Below are 7,448 nucleotides of genomic sequence, written 5' to 3' on the forward strand. Positions count from 1 at the left end.
GAGATCAAAGAGAGAATTCTAGGTACAAATAAATACACCATCAAAGCCCTTATGACATCATCATAAATTCTGACTTTGATCTGGAGGCTCTTGCTTCAAATAGAATCAGTTTTTCCAGGGGAAAAATCTGCACATAAACACACAAACATACACGCACAAAAACACACACACACACACACACACACACACACACACACATACACACACACACACACAAACACACACATACGCTCCCAATGGCTAACACATATTTGTCATCACTTAAACCTCCACTGGAGGACTGAAAAAGATTCCACATGTTGGTCAACCAGAGAAGCTTCAACTGGTGAATTACACAACCATGCATGAAGGTCAAGCTGCATTATCTGCTGTGACCATCAGCAGAGGAATTAGCTCAAATGGTAGAGCGCTCGCTTAGCATGTGAGAGGTAGAGGGATCGATGCCCTCATTCTCCAGAATACTTGAGCTTCTTCTGTTGTTGATCAGAGGAGCTGCTGAGTGAAGAATGCTGTTGTTTGTCCACAAGTGTGAGAAAGTATCACCCTGCTACTGGAAATGTGAATGAACACGTGCTCAGGTCAAAGCTGGAATGAAACCAGTGACTTTGAACCACCCACATAGTGAAGGAGTTCATCCTGCAGGTTGAGGGCAGCTTTAAAATTCATTCAACATTGATTACGTTCCCCTCTCCTGCTGAATCACCAGCCAGAACCTGGTCAAGAGGAGACTAGAGTTCAGGAGGTGATGTGACGGCTTGTTGGACAACTTAGCATCCAGAGCTGTCCAGTCTGAGATCCCAACTCCACATCCTTGAGAGCCTCCTGGTTGATGTCCTCAAGCAGCAGTCCCAGTTTGTCTCCTGGCTGGACGCGCTGCACCTGGATGGCCCCGCAGCACTGAGAATCCAGCAAATAGTGTTGCTCTCGGCTCATCTGATATCCATCCTCTCCTGTGTATGTCGGTTGTGGAGAAGGGGAGGCGGATTTCTTTTCCTCAATTCTCTCCAGATGTCCTTCTTCAGGTGTCAAACTACTTTGCTCAAAGAGCTCCCTGACCCAGTGGCTACGGGTGCCTCGACCTCTCTGGAGCAGCCCGTCCTGAGTGGATCCAACGGTTTCCCATGGGAAACTCTGTGGTTGTCTCTGTCCTCTTGCTGTCTCCAACTCTGAGAGCGCTTCTACTGGTCCTTCACCAAAGTCCCTGCTGCTCGCTGGAGCACTGGTTATGACTAAAGCCAGTGGTGACATCACCTCCAGCTGAGACTTGCCGGTTGATACTGCTTCATTAAACTGTGCTGCCTCTGCCACTGCCCTCGCTGGTGAGGCTGACAGCAGGTTTTCTCTCTCATCTGAACTCTCTGTTTACGATGGTGGCTGAAATCCTTGTCATTGGTGATTCAATCATCAGGTCTGTTGAACTCCCAGGTGCTATCACCAACTGTCTTCCTGCTGCCAAAGTTGTGGACGTTATCAAACTGTCCCCAGTACTCATCGATCTCCACCCCTCAGCTCACATTCTGATTATACAGGTGTGCACCAATGACGTCATGAAGAGGCAGTCAATCACACTTCATGTCCAACTCCAGTATCTTGTAATTTCAATTCTGTGTTTCTTCTGGCCCCATCCCTGCTCCTTCCAAATGCAGGGAGTATTTCAGTCGTCTTTACGGTCTGCATGAATGGCTGAAAGACTTCTGGACTGCAACTGGTTCTGGTTTTATCAGCAACTTTGACTGTTTTTGGACCGATCCTGTCCTTCACAGATCTGATGGCCCACACCCCAACATGAAAGGAGTTTGACAAAACTTCATGAAGTTCATTGCTTTTCATTCTGATTGATGCTCATGTCAGCATGACCCTGAGCCAGTAGCCACTCCCACTCATCATGAAGAGCATCTTTCCTCCCTCAGTAATTTACCTGCCACCATACAGGTGTCAAGTACTCCAGTACATTACACAGCAAGACTGTCAAAAAAACCTGTTAGTATGTGTTTGCACAGGTGGGTTCTGTCTGACTTGATTACTATTAAAATACTTCCTGCTAGTCAGTTTAGTCACTCACTTTCAAAGGGTTGTCTGTGGAATCTAAGAGCCATCTTTTATTGTTAATGATTTTATTTTAGCACATTTTATTTTCCTTTTTGAAACTTGGTCAGAGTCTGAAGTTCCTCTCATTCAGGTGTCCTCATGGTCATAGTTTTTGGAATAATCTTAGGCTCTCCGGTTTTGGGCGGGGGGGGGGGGGTCTGCTTCACTTGGAAAAATTCTGAGTGGAAATGGAAATCCTCAACAGTGTGATCTCGTTATCACAAAAGTTTTAAAAAATGGACTCAAAGTGAGCTGGGTAGGACGCTGTCACAGAAGCTGAATGAATGAGTAGGTTCTCTTTTTCATGTGAGGTGGATGAGACTGAAACAAGAACTTTCTGTATTCAACAAGATTTTAGTTTGTTGGCATTTTTTCAAAGAGATCAACCAAATCTCTTAGTGGTGCAGATGTCTGATGACTCCACAGAGTAGACTGGAGCGCTCAGCCTCACCCACCTGTGTGAGCCACAGCAGAGCCACCCTGTGTGATGGAGTTTCATTTTAGGCTCCAAGAGACTGGATTTAATTGGTGTTTTGTGTGTTTTGAGGCCAACTGGCAGCGATGAATGAATGAACCATTGTTCCATGAGGGAGCTGGTGTCAGGTCACTCCCTGTTTCTACAAGACCTCCTGCTTCAGAGACAAATGGTGAAACATTCAACACTCAAATTCCTGTTCTTGTCACAATCCTGCACTCCTAAAGCAAAGCCTGTTCAATAAATGGTAGAGCAGAGTGGCGCAGCGGAAGCGTGCTGGGCCCATAACCCAGAGGTCGATGGATCGAAACCATCCTCTGTTAAATGAAAAGACCAAAATAAACGTGATTGTTTAGAGATGTTTATCTGTTAAAACAGGGTGGAAAAGAAACTGGTCTTCCTGCAGAACCACAAACCATTCTGAGTGTTAATAACAGTCCACTTTTGACTGAAGCAGAAGTTTACTGATAGAGGTGTTCAATTTAACCTCACTGATAAATTTCCATTTTTATACTGATGATCTGCTATGGTACGAGGGGGGTGGAGCCTATCCCAGCAGCTTTCGGGCGAGGGGCGGGTTTTATCCCGGATAAGTCGCCAGTCCATGGCGGGGCCAACACATATAAACAGAATGATTAAAAAAATGTTCATTCCCAGTTTTCAGTTAGAGACAGGATTTAAGTGTGGACGATTTTTTTGTATCTTCAATTTAATTCTAAGTGTTGTAAACTGTTTCAAAACAATTCTACTGTGAAACAGTTCAAGTGTTTTCTCATGAAGCTGAATGTTCTCTTATGTACTTTTTTATTGTGTTTCTTTCATGTCCTCCTGAGATTAAAGACAGAATTCTAGGTACAAATAAATACACCATCAAAGCCCTGATGACATCATCATAAATTCTGACTTTGATCTGGACGCTCTTGCTTCAAATAAAATCAGTTGTTCAGGGGAAAGTCTGCACATAAACACACAAAAACACACACACACACACACACACACACACACACATACACACACACACACGCTCCCAGTGAATAACACATATTTGTCATCACTTAAACCTCCAATGGACGATTCAAAAAGATTCCACATGTTGGTCAACCAGAGAAGCTTCAACTGGTGAATCACACAACCATGCATGAAGGTCAAGCTGCATTATCTGGTGTGGCCATTAGCAGGGGAATTAGCTCAAATGGTAGAGCGCTCGCTTAGCATGCGAGAGGTAGAGGGATCGATGCCCTCATTCTCCAGAATACTTGTGCTTCTTCATTTGTTGTTCAGAGGAGCTGCTGTTTGAAGAATGCCGACGTTTGTCCACAAGTGTGAGAAAGTATCACCCTGCTACTGGAAATGTGAATGAACACGTGCTCAGGTCAAAGCTGGAATGAAACCAGTGACTTTGAACCACCCACATAGTGAAGGAGTTCATCCTGCAGGTTGAGGGCAGCTTTTAAATTAATTCAACATTGATTATGACCTTCATGCATGGTTGTGTGATTCACCAGTTGAAGCTTCTCTGGTTGACCAACATATGGAATCTTTTTCAATCCTCCAGTGGAGGTTTAAGTGATGACAAATATGTGTTAGCCAGTGTGTGTGTGTGTGTGTGTGTGTGTGTGTGTGTGTGTGTGTGTGTGTGTGTGTGTTTATGTGCAGACTTTCCCCTGGAACAACTGATTTTTTTTGAAGCAAGAGCTTCCAGATCAAAGTCAGAATTTATGATGATGTCATCAGGGCTTTTATAGTGTATTTATTTGTACCTAGAATTCTGTCTTTGAACTCAGGAGGACATGAAAGAAACAAAATAAAATGTATATAAGAGCACATTCAGCTTCATGAGAAAACATTTTGACTGTTTAATAGTAGAAGTTGTTCAGAACACTTAGAATTAAATTGAAGATACAAAAATTCTTCCACACTTAAATCGATCTGAAAACTGGGGATGAACATTTTTAAATCAGTTTGTTTATATGTGTTGGCCCTGTCAGGGACTGGCGACCTCTGCAGGATAAACCCCGCCCCTTGCCCGAAAGCTGGTGGGATAGGCTCCACCCCCCTTGTACCATAGCAGATCATCAATATAGAAATGGAAATTTATCTGTTAGGATAAATTGAACGCCTCTATCAGTAAACTTCTGCTTCAGTCAAAAGAAGACTGTTATTAACACTCAGAATGGTTTGTGGTTCTGCAGGAAGACCAGTTTCTTTTCCACCCCGTTTTAAAAGATAAACATCTCTAAATAATCAGGTTTATTTTGGTCTTTTCATTTAGCAGAGGATGGTTTCGATCCATCGACCTCTGGATTATGGGCCCAGCACGCTTCCGCTGCGCCACTCTGCTCTACCATTTGTTGAACAGGCTTTGCTTTAGGAATGCAGGATTGTGACAAGAACAGGAATTTGAGTCTTGAATGTTAGTTCAAAGAATAACATTATAAGAGAATTAGAATGTTAGTTAGTCACTGGGAGTGTGTGTGTGTGTGTGTGTGTGTGTGTGTGTGTGTGTGTGTGTGTGTGTGTGTGTGTGTGTGTTGATGTGCAGACTTTCCCTTGTAACAAGTGATTTGATTTGGAAACCATCTTTTCTAAATCTTACTCCAAAGACCCTCGTTTGCAACTTTGTACCACAGTTGTGTCCTCATCAGGCACCACAGTATCCAGTATGTTCAGTTCAAACAAGTCGTTCTTGATTGATGTTCATGTTAAATATTGATGTCATCATTGATTCTCCTAGAATCATCTGAACAAACCCTCCCTCAACATCATGAAGCAAAACATATTCACATTAGTGATTCCATTGATGAAGTGAAAAGCTGAGTTCTTCATACTGGTCTGATAGGATCAACTACTGTTGGCTCTGTAGTGGAAACAGCAACCTGTCAGGAAACATGAGTCAGATCAAAGTACAGCAGCATCTGAAAAGAGCACTTAAAACTTGTGGCTTCCCAGACTGGACCTTTGTAAAATCCTCTTCCAGGTCCAGAAAGGAGGAGAGCTCCAGGAGGAGGGAAGATGAAGAAGGCAGGAGAAAAAACATAGTGATCCCCTATGTGGCAGGGGTTTCTGAGAAATTAAGGAGAATCTATAATAAGCACCGCATCCCTGTGTCTTTTAAACCAGACAACACTCTGAGACAAAGACTGGTTCACCCCAAAGATCCCACCCCTCACAGCCAGAAAAGCAATCTGGTATACGCTGTCAGATGCAGTGAGGCCTGCACGGATCTCTACATAGGGGAAACCAAACAGCCCCTCAACAAGCGCATGGCCCAACATAGAAGAGCCAACTCTGGAGGACAGGACTCAGCGGTTTTCCTCCACCTCAAGGAGGAAAGCCACTCCTTCCAGGACGACCATGTCCAAATCCTCGACAGAGAGGACAGATGGTTTGAAAGAGGAGTTAAAGAAGCCATCCACGTCAGGATAGAGAAACCATCTTTGAACAGAGGAGGTGGACTGCGACATTTCCTTTCACCTATTTACAACCAAGTCCTTTCAAAGCTTCCCCAAAGAGCTCAGCTGAAAGACCCATGTGGAACGGCTGATGCCAGCACAGCCCATTAGCATCTGAGTGGTCGGTGAAACTCCCGAACGACCACCCCTGAAACTCCCTGACACCGCACAACGACTGTCGTTTGGGGAGGCCAGGTGAGTCTCGGGAGGGTCGTTTCCACCACAATAGCACTGACCACTCCTACATAGGTTTATAAGCTGGAGTTTCCACACTCTTCACAGGAACTGAAGAAGCCTCTCGGATGAGAGGTGAAACGTCTTCAAGATAAACTTACGTCCAGTTAACCAGATTTTACTTCGCTTCGATCTACGATGACCTGGATGAATGAGAACCTACACAGACATCAAAGTCAAGATTAAAGCAAGAGCCTCCAGATCCAAGTCAGAATTAACGATGATGTCATCAGGGTTTGATGGTGTATTTATTTGTACCTACAATTCTGTCTTTGATATCAGGAGGACATGAAAGAAACAATAAAAAGTATATAAGAGCACATTCAGCTTCATTAGAAAACATTTTGACTGTTTAATAGTAGAATTTGTTCAGAACACTTAGAATTAAATTGAAGATACAAAAACTCTTTCACACTTAAATTCTGTCTCTAACTGAAAACTGGGGATGAACATTTTTATAAACAGTCAGTTTATATGTGTTGGCCCTGCCACGGACTGGCGACCTCTCCAGGATAAACCCCACCCTTCGCCCCAAAACTGCTGGGATAGGCTCCACCCCCCAAGAACCTTTGCAGATCATCAGTATAGAAATGGAAATTTATCTGTGAGTTAAATTGAACACCTCTAGCAGTAAACTTCTGCTTCAGTCAAAAGAAGACTGTTATTAACACTCAGAATGGTTTGTGTTTCTGCAGGAAGACCAGTTTCTTTTCCACCCTGTTTTAACACATAAACATCTCTAAACAAACAGGTTTATTTTGTTCTTCTCATTTAGCAGAGGATGGTTTCGATCCATCGACCTCTGGGTTATGGGCCCAGCACGCTTCCGCTGCGCCACTCTGCTCTACCATTTATTGAACAGGCTTCGCTTTAGGAGTGCAGGATTGTGACAAGAACAGGAATTTGAGTCTTGAATGTTTCACCATTTGTCTCTGAAGCAGGAGGTCTTGTAGAAACAGGGACTGACCTGACACCAGCTCCCTCATGGAACAATGGTTCATTCATTCATCGCTGCCAGTCGGCCTCAAAACACACAAAACACCGATTAAATCCAGTCTCTTGGAGCTTAAAATGAAACTCCATCACACACGGTGGCTCCGCTGTGGCTCACACAGGTGAGTGAGGCTGAGCGCTCCAGTCTGCTCTGTGGAGTCATCAGACATCTGCACCACTCAGAGATTTTGTTGGTCTCTTTGAAA

General features: G+C 43.9%; 3 non-coding genes across 3 annotated transcripts; 2 read left to right on the plus strand and 1 right to left on the minus strand.

Moving 5' to 3' along the window:
* Window positions 1-2,814: 2,814 nt before the first annotated feature.
* trnam-cau (transfer RNA methionine (anticodon CAU)) lies at window positions 2,815-2,886 on the plus strand. Its single transcript has one exon. It is a non-coding gene; the product is annotated as a tRNA-Met (tRNA).
* Window positions 2,887-3,740: 854 nt separating this feature from the next.
* On the plus strand, window positions 3,741-3,813 carry trnaa-agc (transfer RNA alanine (anticodon AGC)). Its single transcript has one exon. It is a non-coding gene; the product is annotated as a tRNA-Ala (tRNA).
* A 3,208-nt stretch (window positions 3,814-7,021) lies between these two features.
* trnam-cau (transfer RNA methionine (anticodon CAU)) lies at window positions 7,022-7,093 on the minus strand. The gene has a single exon. It is a non-coding gene; the product is annotated as a tRNA-Met (tRNA).
* Window positions 7,094-7,448: the final 355 nt, after the last annotated feature.

The sequence above is a fragment of the Aulostomus chinensis genome, chromosome 15 (assembly GCF_037954235.1).
Source record: "Aulostomus chinensis isolate RoL2024-O1b breed Wild chromosome 15, RoL_Achi_v1.0, whole genome shotgun sequence".
NCBI lineage: Eukaryota > Metazoa > Chordata > Actinopteri > Syngnathiformes > Aulostomidae > Aulostomus > Aulostomus chinensis.